The sequence below is a fragment of the Lepeophtheirus salmonis genome, chromosome 4 (genome assembly GCF_016086655.4).
Source record: "Lepeophtheirus salmonis chromosome 4, UVic_Lsal_1.4, whole genome shotgun sequence".
Lineage (NCBI taxonomy): Eukaryota > Metazoa > Arthropoda > Copepoda > Siphonostomatoida > Caligidae > Lepeophtheirus > Lepeophtheirus salmonis.
In genome coordinates, this window is record NC_052134.2 from 35,415,905 (window position 1) to 35,441,897 (window position 25,993).

General features: G+C 29.5%; 1 long non-coding RNA gene across 1 annotated transcript; it reads left to right on the top strand.

Annotated features, from left to right (window-relative positions):
- The first annotated feature begins 11,602 nt into the window (after positions 1-11,602).
- On the top strand, positions 11,603-15,362 carry LOC139905206 (uncharacterized). The gene is made up of 2 exons (XR_011779799.1): positions 11,603-12,458; positions 12,509-15,362. It is a non-coding gene; the product is annotated as an uncharacterized lncRNA (long non-coding RNA).
- Positions 15,363-25,993: the final 10,631 nt, after the last annotated feature.

The window sequence follows — 25,993 nt, forward strand, 5'->3', positions numbered from 1 at the left end:
GTTCGAAATTATTGTATACAATTTAATGAGAAATGATATTTGGAAATCATAATTATTTTATATCAAGGGGAAATCGATTCTTCTAGATACATACAGTTATGCATATTTTGAGGGAATCAATACGTCCTTGGTAGATTTGGAATGCTATTACGAAATAGCTCAATTATATTTATTAGCAAATACAAGTATATCCTACTTGTATCTTTAATACTATAATAGAAACCTTAATTAAAACGGGTCTCTTACAATAAGAATATGTGTATATATATAATGAATTAGCAATTCATTATATATATATAAAGAATGAAATAAATATGGTATTTCACAATGATAATAGTGCCTATGGCACCTTGGTCCTTTGAACATTTACCTTTGTAAGGACATTTGGTTAATAATATTATGTGGATTTAATTAGAGGACTTGAATGCAGGTATGTAAGTCATTTCTCCTTTCCTGGGAAATTGTCCTTAAGCAAGATCTCAGTTAATTTATTTCCAAATTTTGGAATTAAACTTGAATCTCCTAGATGGCCATTTACATTGTGTCCTAGACACAACCTTACACATAATATTCCTTAATATTACCTCAGAAGACCTAGCTTCTAGACAAAGGAGTTCTGATCCCCGCAGAGTTCAGATCTCAATATATTGAACTTATTTAGTCCAGGTGCATTTGGAGTACAAATCATGCAAAGAATGCTTACAACAGCTTGGTCAACTTTCAGAATTTTGTCAATAAGGCCTGGATTTCTATTAATCCCAAGTATATTCAAAAAGTCTCTATAGCTTCCGAACAATAAATCCAATAGTTTGTATATTAACAAAAATTTATTTACATAATATCTAAATTCTGACATTTTAATGTATATAAAGTATTTTCTTACATCATCCACAACAATCCTAAAACCTTCATTTAGACTCCCTCCAAAATTGAAAGATAATTGAGTAACACACAATAAGTAGTACTTAGCAAATAATTAGAACTGTAGCATAAATTATTTAAAACTTTACTGTTTGGTGTACAATAATATTATATAAAGAGAAATAAATATAAGTATTCGCCAAAAACCAAAACTTATCGAAAGATTATGTTTTTTTTACAAATAACATACATTATGCTGTAACATAGTGTATCTAGTATAAAGATTTTCGGAAAAATTTCACTCATTTCTAATTGGAAAAATGTATAAGGAGTGTATTTAACACAATAAAAGACTACAAATTGAATCGCAAAAAGCCCAATAAAAAAGACCAGATCCCCAAATGCATTTTCAAAAACATTAAAGATTCGTGCAATTCCCCTTGAAATACTAATTTTACATGAAATCCTATGAAAAGGAATTTTGTATATAAAAACCTGTCTTTTAGTTATAGATATGAACGATTGAATCGAAAGTATGAGGTCATTGGAACACTGAAGATTTATTCTATGGTTCACTTTTGTGTCACATTTTAGAAGCATGTTTTTTGGGATCAATAATAAAAAAGTTGCACATGATACAATACGTAGCTGTACATGTATTGTTTGAATCATAGTATTGTTCTTTTTGTTGGATCGTGACATAGATTATGATTGTAGAAAAATGGGAGCAATTGTTTCATTATTGATTGGTCATTCTGTCATGTTATGGATTATCCATACGAGTTATGATATATCAATTGAATATTATTTGAAAGTTAAAATAATATATTCTTTGAACAAAGCGAAAGAGTTTCAAAATATGTGAGGGGTCCAAGCAAAACAAGGCCAAACTGTTTAAATCCCTTCGTCATATTTATGAAACTCAAATTATGGCAACCTAATAATATTGCGTAATTTTAACTTATCAAAAAGATTGGGATCGTTATTTACTCTCCGATACTTCCTTAGGGGTGTTAATTTACCCTAGACACAAAAATAAAATCATTTTGATATCTTGTATGTATCATATTTTTTCTAATCTATATGTATATCATTTTTGTAAGAAAGTGCTTCATTAGTTTCTGAGTTTATAAAAAAATCTGGAATTAATTATCAAGGTTTCAAAAAGTGGTTTTCGTGCGTTCTTATTATTTTTTGTACCCCAACGATGAATATGAAAAAAATATACATATGATATGATGTCTTACTATGTATAAAACATATCTTGTTTGATAATAATTTATAAATAAATCCTCAACAGTTTATAAAATTTAATAATATTTTCTCCAAAAACTAATTTAGAATATGAATTCACATGTATAGAATTTAATGGTAAAAAATTATTAAATTGGTTCATTAATGTTTATAATAAGTATCATATGTAACAACTACTCAGTTCAAATATAGTTTAGTCTGGCTAAAATATCAATTTTAATGTAGAGTTAGCTAAGCCCCTTAGTGAATTACTCGTTTTAGAGCTTTGGAAGAAAGTAACCAGAGGTGTGGAATATTCCTTATTCTGAAAGCACAAATCGAGTGTCAAACCTTTGCTCATAAGTCCAAGTCTTTAATATTTTCAGCGAGTCCAGTTCAAGTCCTGTGAAAGTAAAATATTCTTTAAAGAGTATTTTATATCCAGGGAAAAATTTAAATGCATTTCGAGCTCAAGTCGAGTAGTGAGTCTTCAAAATATGGACTAGAGTCCAAGTCGAGTCACAAGTAACAAGTTCAAGTATCTCTGGGAGTAATGGTGTGTTAATGTTTAGAAGTTCAACTAATTTTATGGGAAATATATTGATTTTCATAGTATTCAATTGTTAACAAAAAACTTGACACGAGGCAATCAATTATTTTTTGTAATGAGGCAATTTGTTCGTGAATCAAAAATATGAATAATAGAAACATATATGTGTATATCTATATAGTCCTTAATAGGATTTATTGTAGTAGTTCTTATTATATTTAATAAATATGTCCACGAATTTGTGAAGGAACAGTCATATTTGTTTAATCAATGTTCATACTAAAAGCCTTTGCTAGGGTTTTTCTTTGGTGAGGGTTCCCGAAATTTTCAAACTTACATTCCCTCTATTCCGACTCTAATAATCCTAAAATCTCCTTGTGGCAACATCCCTGTTCATATGATATATGTATTCAATTATTACATTAAACAAGTCATAAATTAAAAAAATGTAAAATTATTCAAAATAATAATTTTAACAAATAGAAATAAGGTCGTATCTGAATATCAAAGAAATTATTATGGATCAGAAAATAAAATATAGATAGGATTTTGAAACAAAAATCCTAGTTCTAAAGTTTATACTAAGTCAATATTATTATAACTCATTCAGAGGTGGAGTATTTAAAAATTAATTTTGTTTCAATTTTTATATCCCCAAGATAGTCTAGGGATCCTGAGTTATAGTAAATAAATGATACTCAAATTATAGATGCTCGAGAGTCTTAAGTCTCGAGTATTATTTAGATCATAGTTCGAGTCGAATATGATACGGGATTTCCCAGCTTTGACAATTATGAAAAAAAAATGTTATTAATTAGTTATATAGTTCTTCAAAATAAGTCCTAAAAGTAATTATGTCCAGAGATAAAATGTCCATAAAGTCACTCTTAAAAGTATTTATGAGCTTATTAGGTTATCATCCTTAATATATGAAGTTGGATTTATAACTTTATATGTATATAATGTCAAACTTAACCCCATGGCTTTGTTTTTAAAATGTGTGAAAATAAATTGTAAAAAAATTCCAGTCACGGTCTCCTCTCCCAGGGTATTTTCAAGTATCCCTCCTTGGATATAAGTCTGACTACACGACAATATATTTAATTGATAATTTTGGTCCGTCCTGTAATTTTGAAGCTTTTATGTAGTAGAAATATAGAGAAAATGAAGTTTTCATAACTTGTACAGCAACCTCAAAGTTATTGAATTTGGTGTATTTTAATCGATATAACTGATTTTGACATTGATGATACCATTCAGTATCTTAAATACGGATTTTAGTTGGCATGGATGATGCCCTCTGACAGGTTGGCACATGGAAGCACGATATTGGTCTTCAGTTGATAAATTTTGCTCTGGTAGGCGCGGCCAACTTCCTCTCTCGAATAGACCATATAGTGAAATCTGTTACACATTTAAAACAGGGCAGTTAGGGGGTCAGATTTTCAATCCAAATTTGATTTAAAAAACAAATATGGTGATTTACCAGTTTGGATATAACCATGGCCATTACTAGAGCACTAAATAAACTTAGAGATGTGTAGAGAAGTTTTACACTTTTTGACAACACATTGAAAATTAAGACAGAAAGTTTTTTTAAGCTTGTATAAAAAAATTTTAAATTTTTACAAAACATACTTAATTTTTTTTTGCCTAAAAAAACGTTGTCAATTCAAAAGTTTGATATCGTTATTTTAGGTCATGCCCCCCTTGTAGTCACGGGCTTTGATATATCTTCAAATCACTTCAAACAATTTTCTTTGTTGTCTCTCTTGAAAATTTGGGAGTAGATCTAATTTCGTCTTGTTTCGTCGTTTTTGTTTTTATTAGATCCTTATTTCGTCAAGAAAAGAAAATGTTTTTTTAAGTTAGTCGAAATATTCAAGTAAACTTCTTTGTTTTGTCTTCTAATAAACATGCAGAAAACCTTTGTTGACGAAAACATTTTGCCTCTTCATAGTTGACGAAATATATTCTACCTACTTTTGTATAAACAGTTGTTTTAGGAGTTGACATCCTTTTTGATCGTTCCAACACATCTGAATTACCCTGTATGTATAAATTATATTCTATAAGGGGGACTCATTTCATTCAAGTAATTTTCTAAAGCATACTTAGTCATAACAACTAAACACTTGTGGAAGGAAACAAAGCAGTTAGTGTCACATAAGTACAATATTCAATGCATTACAATAGTTGCTCCATTTTTGAGTAGGACATTTACATATACATAACTCCCTAATTGTAGCTTAAGTCAACATACAAAACAACAATTGTGTGTAAAAACGTACTTGATACAATGAGTAATGGATAAATCCTCTTAGGATCATTTATGAATAAAAAGGATAATCTTTTTAATAGGACGTTGCTAAGTGACGTCATTGTCATTAATGTCGGCCATTTTAAATAAATAAATATTCAAAAAATTAAGAATTAAAAACTTTTTTTTCATTAAAAATGGTTAGCTATTTAAACCTATTTAGATTTTAGATGCCAAAACGGGAGAAAAACCCTTATTAACAAAAATATATCCCTGTAATGTCTGGTGAAAATTTTTATCTCATTCAAATATGTATAAAAATATGCTATTGTGTGATACTGTAGACAATCAGTTAACTATTACATTTACAAGGATTATATATTTTTCACGCAATTTCCTACTTTTATCTTACCTATTCGATCCAAAAAAAGAACTTTGAGACATTTCATTGGGTTATTCAGTATTTATTAATTTGATTTAATTCAAATCAATATTTTTCTTTAGCATCAAGTTGTATTCTGTAGAGATGTTCTTTGTTGTTTTTAAAGCCATTAGCTGTTTTCTTAGTTTTTTCCCCCCTAAATCTGTCCATTTTATTTAACAAATATATCAACAATACGCCTCCAACGTGACGTTACTTTCGGGTTCTTATGTAATTTTTGACGTCATTGAAAAGTTATATTTTCCCTACTGAAAGACTATTTTTTGTCAGGCACAGCCTTGTCTTTTGGATAAAAAGGAAAAATTGTAAAAACTCTTATGGTAACTATGTGAGGTTTTGACATCCCAAAGTATATTCGTACAAACGTGCTGTGTTTATTTAACAATAAGTGGATATACCTGAGAGGATATAATATAATGAGTAGGGATCCCATACTCGTCGTCGAAAGAAAAAGGTAGAGAACGGAGAACAGTGTTTATTCAACAAGCCTAGGTAAAGTGTGTCATTGAGATGGAAAAGAAATTACATGCCTTTATAAAATCACGACATAAATAAACAACATCACACTCATCAACGATCCATCGAGGTCAGAATTGATTGATGTGATGTGTTTTAATATGCCCATTAATAATTACACTCCATATAGTTCTTCCTATTTTCTCGATGGTAGTGCAAAGGACTCGCTTAGGCATACGAGAGTTATAACTCTTGTACCATAACATTTGTGCAGGTAAGATGCCGCACGACACAGGAGTAGAATGGTATGGGAGGAGGAGTTCTAGGCCGAATATGATTCCAGTGGCTTTTAGAACTGTCCTCTCCATTGACCAGCTAGGATCCCAAAAGGCAATGCTTCAGTGGAGAGGAACAAGGGTGAAGCGGGCTAAAAGTGGGCAAGGATAGGTATATTAATTAATATTTTTTTGATTTACCGAAACTCACCTCAGCAGCATACATCCACGTAAAGTCCACACTTTGCCTCATAAGTTAATGTAGAGGAGCGGCGATAGATGAGAGATCTTTAATGAATTTGCCCGGATCAAGCAAGGTGTGGAGGTATTTGGTAATGACCGGGTAGATAAAGTGGGTAAAGTCCGTACAGATGCAAACGTTTCTGTCAGGTTTGAGTACAGTGACTATAGGAGATGCCCATTCAGAGGATTATATTTTCTTCTGCGTTATTTTTGTACCTTATCCAAGAGAGAGAGAGGTGGGGGGCAGGACGGGCACATAGCTAGCAAGGTTTTGCCTCGTCTTTGATGTGGATTGTTGCTTCTGTATGATCGACAGTGTGGGCTCCAGAGTCAAGGAAAATATGATTTAATTCAGTATTGAGTCCCTTGCATTTAGGCTCTGGAGGTAGGACTTGGTTGCAGAGGGATGAAGGTTTATAAATGGAGACAAGGCTAATGTCCAGAAAAGCCTGCGATCCAAGGATAGGAATTTTGCTGCCACCAAAAACGGAAATATGACCACCATATATAGGGTTGGCTTTGTCCTGAACGGGTCGAGTAAGGGTTAAGAGATTGTATAATGGGAAATGTATAATCTCTTTATAGATACATCTATAAATGATTTACAATAAAACATCTGGATATGTTTTGTTGACTAAAAATCTTTAATAATTTCATCTAATATTATTATACCTATGTCTATAAATGGTATGTATTTAACTTATTATTAATAAAATTTATGTTAAATTATGTCTTTCACATGTTTCGTTTGATTCAACTTTAATTTGACAGAGAATTAAAAAATTGATTATTTAAGTTTATATTTGAAGCGGATATTTTTCATCTCTTAATAAGCTTCATTTTCATACAGAGCAATTTATGATAGTACAAATTCCTACACCTAATACATATGAGTTATTACCAGAAGCTGTAAAAAGTCCATATACTGCAACTTCAAGTGTTTGCTCAAAAGACAAAAAATGTATTTAAATAAAATTGCCACCAAAAATATATTATACTTGAAAAATATTGATACGTACTTGCTAATTTTGGTTACTTAAATAAACCAAAAAGAGCTCTCCTCTTAACTTCGAAGTTTTTTATTCATTGTTCAACCCTTCAGTATATGTATAGTTGTAGGTCCTAACCACTTTCAACGGTACGTATTTTTGTAGTCGGTAACTTGAACTATGTAGCAGATGCTAACCACTAATTTAATGAAAACTTATGACAGTTAAGCTGCTCTCCTCTCAAAAAAAAAAGTTTTATGTTTATCCCGTTAATTTTTTGGGTTTTTTTTTTAAATACTAAAAATGTTTACGGTTTACAACCCTGATTACTTGAATATATAATATAAATATATAATGTTTTGAAATGACATCATCATTGTTGATGTTTGCAATAATAAGAACAAAAAATACATATATTTGAAACTCGAAAGGAATGCAATCAATAACTTAGAAAATAAAAATAAAACTTTTTAGAAAAAAAAAGTTCAAAAATTAAATTTTTCAAAAAATATATATTAATTTCAAATATTAATATTGTTGTAAAATAATCACAAATATACAGCTAATTATAAACAATACAAAATACATTTATTGGAAAAAATATTTAAACAAACCATGTTTTTTTTTACAAAAAAATAACTTTTTTATAGAAAAAAATTCAAAAAATTGATTTTTTAATAAAAAAATTTGAAAAAAAATTAAAAATCTATAGTTATTGACAAAAAATTAAATTTAAAAAAAATAGTTTAAAAATTAAATGTTTAATTTAAAATTTTTTGAAAAAAAAATTCAAAATTCACAGCTAATTATAAAAATCTCAAATATTAAATTTTCTTCTAAAAAGCAAAAATTCCTGAATTTGGGGAGAACTGCACACCCTCCAGACCACCCCTTGTGGAAGCTTCTGTAATATCAGGATCGTTAAAAAATATGTTTGTCACATCGTTAAAAAATATGTTGTCACATCGTTAAAAAATATGTTGTCACCTCGTTATACAATCTCGTTTGCATATTGTAGACAATCAATCAAAAATAACATTTGCAAATATAGTATATTTTCTACAATCATCCGAAATTTGTCGTTCCTAAACCATTTGGAACATAATAAATTGTAATAATGTATCTATATCATTATTATTTTCAATACCTATTACTTGATTTTATTCAAAGACAAGTAAACCACTCTCTTTTTTCATTTTTAAAGCAATTTGATCAAGCTTCATATAGATTTGTTGGAAATTTGTTCCTTTGATTTAAATAGACCTCCAAAATGGCGGCGCTCTATGATCTATAAGTGAAGTCAAAGAAAACATTATTTTTATGGAAAGTATATGGTATTAATATTTGCCCAAAGTGTTAATCTTTTATGGTATGTATGCGATTACATAGCAGATACGCTCATAACAATTTTTCTAAGTAACCTTGCATTATGTAATTAAGATAATTTCACAAAAAAATTGCATGTGGATTTGAGTATGAAGATTATGATATTATACTTATAAATTGAAGGTTAATACAAGATTAACGAGAGAAATAATTGTTAAAATTTTTAAGAAGATATTTTGATGTCTTTTGAGTGTAAAATGAAGTAGACAAAAGTGCAATCAAGAGAATGTCTATTTATCACAGAGTCATTACAGAAACATGAAAATTTATTATGTTTCTATTTTCTTTGTCAATAGTCGGGTTTCTCCCATTCTTGCTCCTTATAAATGTTCTACTGGGTGTTGCAATAAAAAAATTAAAGGATGTAAAAATTATGTCTGGGATATGTAGTATTTTGCCTTACTAGATCGGATAAAGTAAAAAAAAAAGCAGCATTGTTTCATAAGTTAAATAAAGACAACTAGAGAGACAAAACGCACAAAGAAATCGACATTACCAAGGGGGGACAGGAACCTCTCCTATATTGCATGACAGTTAAATCTAAACCGTATAACAATTTATCGGGTCAAAAAGTGTATGGAAGATGGCAAAGACCTCCAAATCATTTATCTATGATTTGGAGTTGCAAATTTTAAAATAGCTGCATATTCGGAGCCAGGATCTCTCCGGATTTAAAACTAGGAAAATTGCCTTGGTGAAAATTGCCCGTATTTTGTTCAAACTTCCTCATGAATAATGACACATTATAAATTCACTAAATATTATTTATGGAAAATATCTAAACATATTTGTTTGTTCCATCCGCCCCCCAAAGGAAGTACCTTCAAGTGTTAGTAATATTATTGCAATACCATGTCCTTTCATTTTTTTTAAATTCAATCCAAAATTCCAAAAAGTATTTTAAGGCCAATGCAAGAGACCAATTCAACCATATTTTAAGAGGCCCTAAGCTATTAATCCCCCTCCTCCTATATGTCAATATATTACTCACACTTGAAGGTACTCCCTTGGGAGATGGAAAACACAAATCTAATTTGACATTTTTCATTAGGAATATTAAGCAAATTTAGAAGGTGTTCATCATGAAGTTTGAACAAAATACCGGCAATTTTCCTAACTGGCAATTTTCTCCGGGGCATTTTACTGCACCCGCTACAGATCATATTTTTACAACTCTATGTATATAGTTAGTGGTTTCCTTGCTTCCTATTTAAACGTTACTAATTATGTATAATTAAACTAGCTTATAAAAGCTCAGCAGGCATTAGCAACCTATTTCTTAGTGTTTAGTATACAAATGTTTGTGTATTAAAAATTTAAACTATTTATCGTATCAACTTTCAATTTTATTACTTTTAATCTCAAAGTAACAGGGCATTTACCCCTCAACTTTTTGCTACCAGACAACTACCTTACTACGGCATTCATCTTATACCTTCTGTCCTCCTTACTCCAACTAAGTAGTTTACAACCTAAGAATAATGAGTGAATATTTCATTATTTTATTTTCGAGAAAATATGTATCAAAAATTTCTAATAGAATAAATATGGCATATTTCCATATGTTATATGCTCTATTACCTAGATCTGTAAAGAAATGTATAATAGTTTTACAAATTATATGTATATTTTACATATTCACCTTCGATGGATGAATGATAATAACCAAAAATGAGTTTATGAGTAGTGTCAAGGATTATATCTTATCACTGTATATGCAAATTACCTTGACTTATTTTGCAACTTCCTACTGACTCAAAGCTCATCATTATTATTTTTTTTTTTATAAATTGCAAAATATTTGTCGAGTAAAAGTTGTAATTTGTGAAGTTAATTGTTCAAGTCGTATAAAAAAATGGAATAAAGAATTTTAATTGTATAATTTACAGTAATTTGGATGATGACATGAATAAGTTATGAAATATATAGTGTTTTATAAGTCTCACACCTATCCAATCCACAATGCATTTTTCAAGCATCATCCATCAAAGCAGTTCAAAATATCATATTTAGAACTACAATAAGGCGTTTTGAGACATACAAATTGGAACTTGTACATTTTTTTGCAAGTTACAACTTGTAATATTTAACAAGTTTTTTGTGTATCACTACGTAATTGCACCAGACTGTATTTTTATAATAAAATTATCTTTTGGGATATAGGTATTCATATTAATATCAAGTAACTTATTTACAAAAATTAGCCAAATTAAAAGACTTTTTTTACATTCACATAGATGTTGCTGTAAAAAATATTTTTGTAAAAAGTCATTAACTTTTTATTTAACTTAAATGGTTTTATGGAGTATCAGGTAAATAATTTTTTTTTTTTTTTTTGCTAATTGAAAATATAAAAATTATATGTAACATAATTTTGAATTGGTAAAGCTGTTTTTCTATGATATTTTGACGTGTTGTACTATTTTATTGAATATTAACGCAGTAATACGATTCTATAAGTATATTAAAAAACCATCGTTGATAAGTAAATTAGGAATAATAAAACTATGATTATGTTTATTTCAATTGGTTTTCTATCACATGAGCAAAATCAATAATATTTACTACTATAGTTACAACAACGCTATCTACAGAAATAATTAACCGAGAGGAGAAAATAATCTACGATTGCTCTCCGAAACGTGAAAATTTATCTCTTAGTACCTTATTGATTTGTTCTTTTAATGTGATATCATGTCAAAACCGAAAGTGACTTTAATCATAAACTTCGAAGGGAATATTTTTAATTGCCAGGAATATACCAAATTTTGGAGGGATATAACTCAATTTGGAATGAGTCATTCACAAAATAGTTAATGAGAGGAAAATGCCAATCAAATCTGTGATATCTTAATTTCGTTTTTATTATTTTAAACTTGTATATTTATTTCAGGTCCATTTTCGCGAAGTATTAAGCTCTATCGACACATATGTTGTACTACAATTATTAATAACCTATCGATTGTTTCAAATGCATGTGCATAATTATTCATAGATATATATAGATAAGACTGTCAACTATGAAATGACATTTCCATTATGTACACCTGATAAAAAGTTAAAGATCAACTTTTGCATTTATAAAGGACCTGAATACTACTATATTTTATCATTCAGTTAAGCTTCTAATATCATACAAGAAAATAAGAAACAAAAATGAAATCCCTTCTACTATTTGCCACTTGTCTCATCATATTTACATCAGCTCAACAAATGGAGGTCGAAGAATTCCTTACTGATGATTTACTGGACCTCTTGGATGAAAAAACAAATGAAGCGGAGGATGCCATAGAAATGAGTCCTTGTGAAGAAGGAATGAAGAGTTGTCCAAAAGAACAGATTTGCTACATGGGAGCATGTGTACCTTTGAAAATGCCCGACTTCCAGAAATGCCCTGAAGAAGTCAATGAGTGTAATGGAGATCAAATGTGCTATTTAGGACCTTCTGGAGAGGAAATCTGTATTCCTGAACCTAAGAAAAAGAATGAGTAACTTTAAGAACATGATTTGTTTCAGTGATTGTAGATATTATATATTTTCCACGGTGATGTTAAAATAAAGTCAAATTATATATCTGTTTAAGAAGTTGTTTCATAGTCCATGAGCTCTCAAATTTTCTGCCACGGAGCTCCACATTTCTCCATAATCATTATCATAGATCAAAATAATATAACTTTTTTTTTTAATTACAACCTTTTAAGGTTCATTTATATTTTACAAAGCTATCATCAGTATTCTTGAAGAGTGAACATATCAGTATAAAGTAATCCGTAATGTGTATAAGAAGAAAGGTAATAAAAATATTTGTTGCAGAGTTTTAAATGAAAGTCCTTGTTGGACTACGAGTATATTTGAGGATCGACATCGTTGTAATTCCTGCCTATATCATTCTTAGATACGGAGTGGAATTTGTAATTATTGCCTTCATCTCATTACTACTTGCAATTAATTTAATGAAACAGCATGAGTCATTACAGCTAAATTTTTAATTCTTTGGGTTTATATCATAATATTTCCCACTTCTTCGGCTACGACTTTTGTTGAGAAAAAGTTGAATTAAAAAAATAAAAAAAATTTGTACAAGTATAAGTCCTTTGTATAGTTTTAATTTATTTTTGTTAAGTAAAACATTTTGTCGATCTTATTGACTTATTTTGGATTAATAACAGCTTAGTACATCTACACCAACTTGTGAATTATACCGGTTTGATTTTCAAATTTTATCGAATTTCGATTAAGAAGAAGGGTGTAAAAATTACCTTGGGTTATGAAAATAATGTCACAAAACTTCGTAGCTCAACAATTTCATCTTTAGATGGAACATTTTGTTCAAATTTTTGAACAAAATGATAATTTTTTCTTATTTTGGCTATATTTTTTGATAAACGCATACATCAGATTTTTTAAATGTACAATTGTTAAATGTTAGTACAGTCTACATATAGTAGCTTATAAATATTTTCTTAAAATGAAAGTTTATTCCGCAAAAAGCGACAATTCATACCAATTTTTTATGACTTGCGTATAACGCGTACCTATTTTAATATATTCCAATGAGTAATTTAAATAGTAATTCATTAAAAAATTAATTTCCTTACATTCACTATTGAAATTCAAAAAGAAAGATAGCAAAATATATAATTATCGTAAAAATCTAGTAAATGACTTGCACCTAATATGTAATAAATTTAAAATATGTATGAGTTTTTAATTCATATCTTCAATAACCTAAAAAATTGAATTTAAAAGCACGACTAACTGATTTTGAAACAGAAAAATTGATTTACATCCTTATTACGTATATAAAAATGAACACAGTTTTTCTTTGTTTCTTTGTTTTGATTTTGGTTGATCTCACAAAGAAACTGCGATATATACGGTTATTATCAATTCTCACCTGATAAGTGTCAATTGTTACAATATCTGACAAAAAAGCATCACCTTACAAGGGTGAACACTGATTGTCCACTTGCAGGTCAGCCGGAAGAGTTCCCACCAAATGTGCTTCCAAAATCGAGGATATATGAAGAAGTTATTTGTGGTATCGAATGCAACTTACGACAACACATAAATATTGTTTCTGAAACAAGAATATTTCAAAAGATTGACAACCTCCATGATCAATATAAAAGCCTACTGAAAGTGAGCAAGGACAGAAAAATTCGGATATAACTTCGCTTGATGGTACTAATATTAAAATATTGAAAGTAATTACAGAGGAACATATAATGATTGATAAAGAACCTGGATCAGACTATCTACGACATATTACTCATGTATCTGGATCGAAATTAAAAAATAGTTCAGCAATTCTTAGTTTTCTAAAAAAATCTATATGTCAATAATAAAGACTTAGAGACTTAAGACTTGTGATGGAAATGAGAAAAACACTGAGTTCAAAAATAAGATTTTTTCTTGCTCGTAAAGAAGTCTTGAAAGGCGCCTTCAATAGATGATTTGCTTTTTACATTAAAATAAGCTTCCGCTTAGGCATCCTGTTACAACTAAAAATTAGATTTTAGCGTTCCATTCCAATAGTACCCACAAAAAATTAAAGAAATCAAAGTTCAATTTTTTTTTTTGATTCATGTTTGTTTAGGAAGGAGCCCAAAAATTGTATTTTAAAAATCGGAAAAAATGGTAATGGCCTTGAACCCCAGGCCCCAGTCTTGCTTAAAAGAAATAGTTTTCCTCCGGGTATTTGGATTCACCCAGGTCAAGACCATCGCCTTGAGGACGTACTGGTACTCCTTGGTCCATATTTTCAGGTCTTTCGGTAACCATAACGGGGGCATTATCTTCTTCTCTGATGCCACAATTCACAGCATCATCCTAGATGGTGGGAAATTAGTCTGGTTGACCGACGGTAAAAATTATAGTCGAATAGTCATCATAATATTTCAAAACGATGAATGTTCTACACATTACTAATATATTCATTCTCTTCCATGATCTATAAGAGTTGTTTTTTTTTGGATTTTTTTTTAATTTTTCAATAAATATATATTACTATAAATATTTAATCCATGTATTTCTTAGGATAATTTATTTGTTTAATATAATTTACAAGTTTCTGAAATCCTAAGGAAAGACAAGTGGATTTTAAGTACAAAGTACTCTTGTGCAATTAATTGATTTTGAGTCCATTACACACTAAAATTAAATCGTGTTAATCTTACAAACAGGATGTGATGACTTGAATTATTTGTAAGTACATGTAACGACAGCACCTGTACAGAATTGACTTTTTATATAAATGCCAGGTGAATTGAGTTTAATAAACATAGTTTGAATCAACTAAACTCCCATACAACAGAAACAAAATTAAAAATGAAGCTCTTAGTGATTTTTGCCTGCTTGGTCGTTCTTGCCTCCTCTGCAAAAATAGACCCTATCGATGTAACCCTGCCTGTAATGAATGATGGTCAACACTCTTGTGCAGAAGAATGTCAACCCAATGAATTTTGTGTTTTTGGAGCCTGCTCTTCTTTTGAAGACTTTAACACATGTGATGCCGCTGAACAAGACAAGTGCAGTGGTGAACTCTGTGTGAAAGTGGAAAGAACTGCTTGTATTAACCCGACAAGATAAATCCAATTCTATTTTTTTATATAGTTTCTGAGATGTATAAAATTAATTGAAATAAATATCTTAGAGTGCAATGTTATTATTTCTCTTTTTTTTTTAGTCATTATAGGGTGTGTAAATAAAGTTATGTTTCACTAAAGAAAACATAAGAAGTTATGTATATAAAAAGTATTTATTGAGAAAGTTTTCTATATTTTGGACATGAAACATTTCACATCTCATATTACTCCCTAACAAATGTCATATTCAAAATTCGGAACTTTGGGACTGATACGGAACAACTTAAATATATGTGACTATTTTGACTGATTCATACATACTCCCTATTTCTCTTTTATGAGTAACAAATTGGAATTATATGATGCACTTGTATATATCAATATGTTTTGAACTTCACCATAAATCCAAATTAGAACTATTTTTCTCAAAGTTTAGTTTAGATTACATTTGTATAATCAATTTCTAACAGCAAATTATTCTTATCAACCTATTGAAGACGCAAAAATTGGACTTAAAATAGTAAAAAAAATGATCAACACAATAACAGAATAATAAAATCATCCTACAATTTAAATAATTGAGAAATTGATGTCTACGAGTTATTGGTCTGTATGTATTAATGGAATTAAAAATATATTTAGTTATAAGATTTTTTAAATTCAAGATTGTCTTAATAGAGACTAAAATACTTTACTTTATTTATTGAATATTGTGAACAATTTACGCATTTTATAACTTTTTTATTATGGAAGGCCTTGATGTAATGGTTATTTTGCTTAAAGCATAAGTTCCAGAGTGTATTTTCAAAGGGTTTGCCAAATTATGAAATGGTAATGTAATCAAGGGATCCCGTATGATTTTTTTTTTGGGTTGTGCTTTTTTTTGAAAATTTCGAAAGAATTTGACAATTATATATTTTTCCAAAATAGACCAATTCATGTTTTCAATTCCAATTCAATTGGAATGATCAGGTTAATATCTCGGGAAAGTTGCATATTCTAGAGGGATTACTATTGCCAATAATAATTTAAGGCTTTATGTTTCTACAAAAAGATCCATCTAAAAACCTGAAAGAAATAGTTATTTTTATAATGAACGTATATGGTCCAATGTGGTACGTAATAGAAAGTAACCTATCTGTTATAAATGGGTATCTTACCACCTATTTGAGTCAATAAAACGCCTAAGAAATTTGTGTCTTGAAACACAAATAATTGTGAAGCCAATTATACAAGGAAATGGCTACTTTTGTCAACAAAACCATTTTTATATCTATGATAACCAAAGCCAAAGCCAAATATGTGAATTTGGATAGCATTAGATATTTGAAGCAAGCAAAAGTAATATTTCAGACACAGTTATAAAATTTTGAATTTCAACTATTTAATTTCATGTGGAATATTATTATGAAATCATAGAATGGGAAGAAAATGGGTATTTTTGGGTATATCATGCGTTTGATAAACTTAATTTCAAAATCATCGGAGATCGTTATATGACCACCATATATAGGGTTGGCTTTGTCCTGAACGGGTTGAGTAAGGGTTAAGAGATGTATTGCTCCAGAGGGCAAAATAATGGGAAATGTATAATCTCTTTATAGATACATCTATAAATGATTTACAATAAAACATCTGGATATGTTTTGTTGACTCAAAATCTTTAATAATTTCATGTAATATTATTATACCTATGTCTATAAATGGTATGTATTTAACTTATTATTAATAAAATTTATGTTAAATTATGTCTTTGACATGTTTCGTTTGATTCAACTTTAATTTGACAGAGAATTAAAAAAATTGATTATTTAAGTTTATATTTGAAGCGGATATTTTTCATCTCTTAATAAGCTTCATTTTCATACAGAGCAATTTATGATAGTACAAATTCCTACACCTAATACATATGAGTTATTACCAGAAGCTGTAAAAAGTCCATATACTGCAACTTCAAGTGTTTGCTCAAAAGACAAAAAATGTATTTAAATAAAATTGCCACCAAAAATATATTATACTTGAAAAATATTGATACGTACTTGCTAATTTTGGTTACTTAAATAAACCAAAAAGAGCTCTCCTCTTAACTTCGAAGTTTTTTATTCATTGTTAAACACTTCGGTATATGTATAGCTGGAGGTCCTAACCACTTTCAACGGTACGTATTTTTGTAGTCGGTAACTTGAACTATGTAGCAGATGCTAACCACTAATTTAATGAAAACTTATGACAGTTAAGCTGCTCTCCTCTCAAAAAAAAAAGTTATTAGGTTTATCCTGTTAATTTTTTGGGTTTTTTTTAAAAACTAAAAATGTTTACGGTTTACAACCCTGATTACTTGAATATATAATATAAATATATAATGTTTTGAAATGACATCATCATTGTTGATATTTGCAATACTAAGAACAAAAAAATACATATATTTGAAACTCGAAAGGAATGCAATCAATAACTTAGAAAATAAAAACTAAACTTTTTAGAAAAAAAAGTTCAAAAATTAAATTTTTCAAAAATGTATATTAATTTCAAATATTAATATTGTGGTAAAATAATCACAAATCTACAGCTAATTATAAACAATACAAAATACATTTATTGGAAATAATATTTAAACAAACCATGTTTTTTTACAAAAAAATAATTTTTTTGAAGAAAAGAATTCAAAAATTAAATTTTTAATAAAAATATTTGAAAAAAAATTAAAAATCTATAGTTATTCACAAAAAATTAAATAAAAAAAAATAGTTTAAAAATTATATGTTTAATTAAAAATTTTTTGAAAAAACAATTCCAAATTCACAGCTAATTATAAAAATCTCAAATATTAAATTTTCTTCCAAAAAGCAAAAATTCCTGAATTTGGGGAGAGCTACACACCCTCCAGACCAACCCTTGTGGAAGCTTCTGTAATATCAGGATCGTTAAAAAATATGTTGTCACCTCGTTATACAATCTCGTTTGCATATTGTACACAATCAATCAAAAATAACATTTGCAAATATAGTATATTTTCTACAATCATCCGAAATTTGTCGTTCCTAAACCATTTGGAACCTAATAAATTGTAATAATGTATCTATTTCATTATTATTTTCAAACCTATTACTTGATTTTATTCAAAGACAAGTAGACCACTCTCTTTTTTCATTTTTAAAGCAATTTGATCAAGCTTCATATAGATTTGTTGGAAATTTGTTCCTTTGATTTAAATAGACCTCCAAAATGGCGGCGCTCTACGATCTATAAGTGAAGTCAAAGAAAACATTATTTTTATGGAAAGTATATGGTATTAATATTTGCCCAAAGTGTTAATCTTTTATGGTATGTATGCGATTACATAGTAATACACTCATAACAATTTTTCTAAGTAACCTTGCATTATGTAATTAAGATAATTTCACAAAAAAATTGCATGTGGATTTAAGTATGAAGATTATGATATTATACTTATAAATTGTGGTTAATACAGGGTTGACGAGAGAAGTAATTGTTTAAATTTTTGAGAAGATATTTTGATGCCTTTTGAGTGTAAAATGAAGTAGAGAAAAGTGCAATCAAGAGAATGTCTATTTATCACAGAGTCATTACAGAAACATGAAAATTTATTATGTTTCTATTTTCTTTGTCAATAGTCGGGTTTCTCCCATTCTTGCACCTTATAAATGTTCTACTGGGTGTTGCAATAAAAAAATTAAAGTATGTAAAAATCATGTCTGGGATATGTAGTATTTTGCCTTACTAGATCGGATAAAGTAAAAAAAAAAAGCAGCATTGTTTCATAAGTTAAATAAAGACAACTAGAGAGACAAAACGCCCAAAGAAATTGACATTACCAAGGGGGGACAGGAACCTCTCCTATATTGCATGACAGTTAATTCTAAACCGTATAACAATTTATCGGGTCAAAAAGTGTATGGAAGATGGCAAAGACCTCCAAATCATTTATCTATGATTTGGAGTTGCAAATTTTAAAATAGCTGCATATTCGGAGCCAGAATCTCTTCCGGATTTAAAACTAGACAAATTGTCTTGGTGAAAATTGCCATTTCGGAAAATTGCCCGTATTTTGTTCAAACTTCCTCATGAATAATGACACATTATAAATTCACTAAATATTATTTATGGAAAATATCTAAACATATTTGTTTGTTCCATCCGCCCCCCCCCCCCAAAGGAAGTACCTTCAAGTGTTAGTAATATTATTGCAATACCATGTCTTTCATTTTTAAAATTCAATCCAAAATTCCAAAAAATATTTTAAGGCCAATGCAAGAGACCAATTCAACCATATTTTAAGAGGCCCTAAGCTATTAATCCCCCTCCTCCTATATGTCAATATATTACTCACACTTGAAGGTACTCCCTTGGGAGATGGAAAACACAAATCTAATTTGACATTTTTCATTAGGAATATTAAGCAAATTTAGAATGTGTTCATCATGAACTTTGAACAAAATACCGGCAATTTTCCTAACTGGCCATTTTCTCCAAGGCATTTTACTGCACCCGCTACAGATCATATTTTTACAACTCTATGTATATAATTAGTGTTTCCTATTTAAACATTACTAAATATGTATCAATAAACTCGCTTTTAAAAGCTCAGCAGACATTAGCAACCTATTTCTTAGTGTTTAGTATACAAATGTTTGTGTATTCAAAATACATTACACACTAAAATTATATCCTGTTAATCTTACAAACAGGATGTGATGACTTGAATTATTTGTAAGTACATGTAACGACAGCACCTGTACAGAATTGACTTTTTATATAAATGCAAGGTGAATTGAGTTTAATAAACATAGTTTGAATCAACTAAACTCCCATACAACAGAAACAAAATTAAAAATGAAACTCCTAGTGATTTTTGCCTGCTTGGTCGTTCTTGCCTCCTCTGCAAAAATAGACCCTATTGATGTAACCTTGCCTGTAATGAATGATGGTCAACACTCTTGTGCAGAAGAATGTCAACCCAATGAATTTTGTGTTTTTGGAGCCTGCTCTTCTTTTGAAGACTTTAACACATGTGATGCCGCTGAACAAGACAAGTGCAATGGTGAACTCTGTGTGAAAGTGGAAAGAACTGCTTGTATTAATCCGACAAGATAAATCCAATTCTATTTTTTTATATAGTTTCTGAGATGTATAAAATTATCTGAAATAAATATCTTAGAGTGCAATGTTATTATTTCTCTTTTTTTTTAGTAATTATAAGGTGTGTAAATAAAGTTATGTTTCACTAGAGAAAACATAAGAAGTTAATAAAAGTTATAAAAAGTATTTATGGAGAAAGTTTTCTATATTTTGGACATGAAACATTTCACATCTCATGTTACTCCCAAACAAATGTCCTATTCAAAGTTCGGAACTTTGGCGCTGATACGGAACAACTTAAATATATGTGACTATTTTGGACGGATTCATACATACTCCCTATTTCTCTTTTATGAGTAACAAATTGTCATTATATGATGCACTTGTATATATCAATATGTTTTGAACTTCACCATAAATCCAAATTAGAACTATTTTTCTCAAAGTTTAGTTTAGATTACATTTGTATAATCAATTTCTAACAGCAAATTATTCTTATCAACCTATTGAAGACGCAAAAATTGGACTTAAAATAGTAAAAAAAATGATCAACACAATAACAGAATAATAAAATCATCCTACAATTTAAATAATTGAGAAATTGATGTCTACGAGTTATTGGTCTGTATGTATTAATGGAATTAAAAATATATTTAGTTATAAGATTTTTTAAATTCAAGATTGTCTTAATAGAGACTTAAATACTTTACTTTATTTATTGAATATTGTGAACAATTTACGCATTTTATAACTTTTTTATTATGGAAGGCCTTGATGTAATGGTTATTTTGCTTAAAGTATAAGTTCCAGAGTGTATTTTCAAAGGGTTTGCCAAATTATGAAATGGTAATGTAATCAAGGGATCCCGTATGATTTTTTTTTTTTTTTTTTGTGCTTTTTTTTTTGAAAATTTCGAAAGAATTTGACAATTATATATTTTTCCAAAATAGACCAATTCATGTTTTCAATTCCAATTCAATTGGAATGATCAGGTTAATATCTCGGGTAAGTTGCATATTCTAGAGGGATTACTATTGCCAATAATTATAATTTAAGGCTTTATGTTTCTACAAAAAGATCCATCTAAAAACCTGAAAGAAATAGTTACTTTTATAATGAACGTATATTGTCCAATGTGGTTCAAAATAAAAAGTAAAGCATCTGTTATAAATGGGTATCTTACCACCTATTTGATTCAATAATACGGCTAAGAAATTTGTGTCTTGAAACACAAATAATTGTGAAGCCAATTATACAAGGAAATGGCTACTTTTGTCAACCAGAAACCATTTTTATATCTATGATAACCAATGACAGAAGCCAAATACGTGAATTTGGATAGCATCAGATATTGGAAGCAAGCAAAAGTAATATTTCAGACACAGTTATAAAATTTTGAATTTCAACTATTTAATTTCATGTGGAATATTATTATGAAATCATAGAATGGGAAGAAAATGGGTATTTTTGGGTATATCATGCGTATGATAAAATTAATTTCAAAATCATCGGAGAGCGTTTATGGAGATAATAATAGAATAGTTGACCAAATATATTCTACCTACTTTTGTAGAAACAGTTGTTTTAGGAGTTGACATCCTTTTTGATCGTTCCAACACATCTGAATTATGTATAAATTATATTCCGTAAGGGGACTCATTTCATTCAAGTAATTTTCTAAAGCATACTTAGTCATAACAACTAAACACTTGTTGAAGGAAACAAAGCAGTTAGTGTCACATAAGTACAATATTCAATGCATGACAATAGTTGCTCCATTTTTGAGTAGGACATTTACATATACATAACTCCCTAATTGTAGCTTAAGTCAACATACAAAACAACAATTATGTGTAAAAACGTACTTGATACAATGAGTAATGGATAAATCCTCTTAGGATCATTTATGAATAAAAAGGATAATCTTTTTAATAGGACGTTGCTAATTGACGTCATTGTCGTTCATGTCGGCCATTTTAAATAAATAAATATTCACAAAATTAAGAATTAAAAACATTTTTTTTCATAAAAATGGTTAACTATTTAAACCTATTTAGATTTTAGATGCCAAAACGGGAGAAAACCCCTTATTAACAAAAATATATCCCTGTAATGTCTCGTGAAAATTTGTATCTCATTCAAATATCTATAAAAATATGCTATTGTGTGATACTGTAGACAATCAGTTAACTATTACATTTACAAGGATTATATATTTTTCACGCAATTTCCTACTTTTATCTTACATATTCGATACAAAACAAGATAAATTGTAAAAGTTGAGCCATTTTATTGGGCTATTCAGTATTTATTAATTTGATTTAACTCAAATCAATATTTTTTTTAGCATCAAGTTGTATTCTTTAGAGATGTTTTTTGTAGTTTTTAAAGCCTTTGGCTGTTTTCTTAGTCCCCCCCCCCTAAATCTGGCAGTTGTATTTAACAAATATATCAACAATATGCCTCTAACTCGACGTTACTTTCGTGTTCTTATGTAATTTTTGACGTCATTGAAAAAGTTATATTTTCCCTACTGAAAGACTATTTTTTGTCAGGGACAGCCTTGTCTTTTGGATAAAAAGGAAAAATTGTAAAAACTCTTATGGTAACTATGTGAGGTTTTGACATCCCAAGGTATATTCGTACAAACGTGCTGTGTTTATTTAACAATAAATGGATATACCTGAGAGGATATAATATAATGAGTAGGGATCCCATACTCGTCGTCGAAAGAAAAAGGTAAAGAACGGAGAACAGTGTTTATTCAACAAACCCAGGTACAGCGTGTCAGTGAGACGGAAAAAGAATTACATGCTTTTATAAAATCATGACGTAAATAAACAACATCACACTCATCAACGATCCATCGAGGTCAGAATTGATTGATGCGATGTGTTTTAATATCTTCATTAATAATTACATTCCATATTGTTCTTCCTATTTTCTCGATGGTAGTGCGAAGGGCCCACTAAGGCATACGAGAGTTATAACTCTTGTACCATACATAAGATTGCTCCTTAATAGGACTTTTAGTTGTTGAGGTATTATTATGAAAGTATCCATTCAGACGGGTAACATTAGCCTTGAAAATACGAGTTGTGCAGGTAAGATGCCGCACGACACAGGAGTAGAACGGTATGTGAAGAGGAGTTCTAGGCCGAATATGATTCCAGTGGCTTCTAGAACTGTCCTCTCCATTCGTTAGATGGGACAAGACAGCTAGGAGCCCTAAAGGTAATGCTTCAGTTGAGAGGAACATGGGCGACGCGGGCTAACAGTGGGCAAGGATAGGTATATTAATTAATATTTTTTTGATTTACTAAAACTCACCTCAGCAGCATACATCCACGTAAAGTCCACACTTTGTCTCATAAGTTAATGTAGAGGAGCGGCGATAGATGAGAGATCTTTAATGAATTTGTCCAGATCAAGCAAGGTGTGGAGGTATTTGGTAATGACCGGGTAGATTAAGTGGGTAAAGTCTGTACAGATGCAAACGTTGCGGTCAGGTTTGAGCACAGTGACTATAGGAGATGCCCATTCAACAAAAGCAACATTGTTTCATAAGTTAAATAAAGACAACTAGAGAGACAAAACGCCCAAAGAAATCGACATTACCAAGGGGGGACAGGAACCTCTCCTATATTGCATGACAGTTAAATCTAAACCGTATAACAATTTATCGGGTCAAAAAGTATATGGAAGATGGCAAAGACCTCCAAATCATTTATCTATGATTAGTGAATTTTCTTAACTGGCCATTTTCTCCAAGGCATTTTACTGCACCCGCTACAGATCATATTTTTACAACTCTATGTATATAATTAGTGTTTCCTATTTAAACATTACTAAATATGTATCAATAAACTCGCTTTTAAAAGCTCAGCAGACATTAGCAACCTATTTCTTAGTGTTTAGTACACAAATGTTTGTGTATTCAAAATACATTACACACTAAAATTATATCCTGTTAATCTTACAAACAGGATGTGATTACTTGAATTATTTGTAAGTACATGTAACGACTGCACCTGTACAGAATTGACTTTTTATATAAATGCCAGGTGAATTGAGTTTCATAAACATAGTTTGAATCAACTAAACTCCCATACAACTGAAACAAAATTAAAAATGAAGCTCTTAGTGATTTTTGCCTGCTTGGTCGTTCTTGCCTCCTCCGCAAAAATAGACCCTATCGATGTAACCCTGCCCGTAATGAATGATGGTCAACACTCTTGTGCAGAAGAATGTCAACCCAATGAATTTTGTCTTTTTGGAGCCTGCTCTTCTTTTGGAGACTTTAACGGATGTGATGCCGCTGAACAAGACAAGTGCAGTGGTGAACTCTGTGTGAAAGTGGAAAGAACTGCTTGTATTAATCCGACAAGATAAATCCAATTCTATTTTTTTTATATAGTTTCTGAGATGTATAAAATTAATTGAAATAAATATCTTAGAGTGCAATGTTATTATTTCTCTTTTTTTTTTAGTCATTATAAGGTGTGTAAATAAAGTTATGTTTCACTAGAGAAAACATAAGAAGTTAATAAAAGTTATAAAAAGTATTTATGGAGAAAGTTTTCTATATTTTGGACGACATCAAATATTTCACATCTCATGTTACTCCCAAACAAATGTCCTATTCAAAGTTCGGAACTTTGGCGCTGATACGGAACAACTTAAATATATGTGACTATTTTGTACTGATTCATACTAATCCCTATTTCTCTTTTATGAGTAACAAATTGTCATTATATGATGCACTTGTATATATCAATATGTTTTGAACTTCACCATAAATCCAAATTAGAACTATTTTTCTCAAAGTTTAGTTTAGATTACATTTGTATAATCAATTTCTAACAGCAAATTATTCTTATTAACCAATTGAAGACGCAAAAATTGGACTTAAAGCAGTAAACAAAATGATCAACACAATAACAGAATAATAAAATCGTCCTACAATTTAAATAATTGAGAAAATGATGTCTACGAGTTATTGGTCTGTATGTATTAATGGAATTAAAAATATATTTAGTTATAAGATTTTTAAAATTCAAGATTGTCTTAATAGACACTAAAATACTTTACTTTATTTATTGAATATTGTAAACAATTTACGCATTTTATAACTTTTTTATTATGGAAGGCCTTGATGTAATGGTTATTTTGCTTAAAGCATAAGTTCCAGAGTGTATTTCCAAAGGTTTGTCAAATTATAGAATGGTAATGTAATCAAGGGATCCCGTATGATTTTTTTTTTGGGTTGTGCTTTTTTTTTGAAAATTTCGAAAGAATTTGACAATTATATATTTTTCCAAAATAGACCAATTCATGTTTTCAATTTTCAATGTCAATTCAATTGGAATGATCAGGTTAATATCTTGGGAAAGTCGCATATTCTAGAGGGATTACTATTGCCAATAATTATAATTTAAGGCTTTATGTTTCTACAAAAAGATCCATCTAAAAACCTGAAAGAAATAGTTATTTTTATAATGAATATATGGTCCAATGTGGTTCAAAATAGAAAGTAACCTATCTGTTATAAATGGGTATCTTACCACCTATTTGAGTCAATAAAACGCCTAAGAAATTTGTGTCTTGAAAC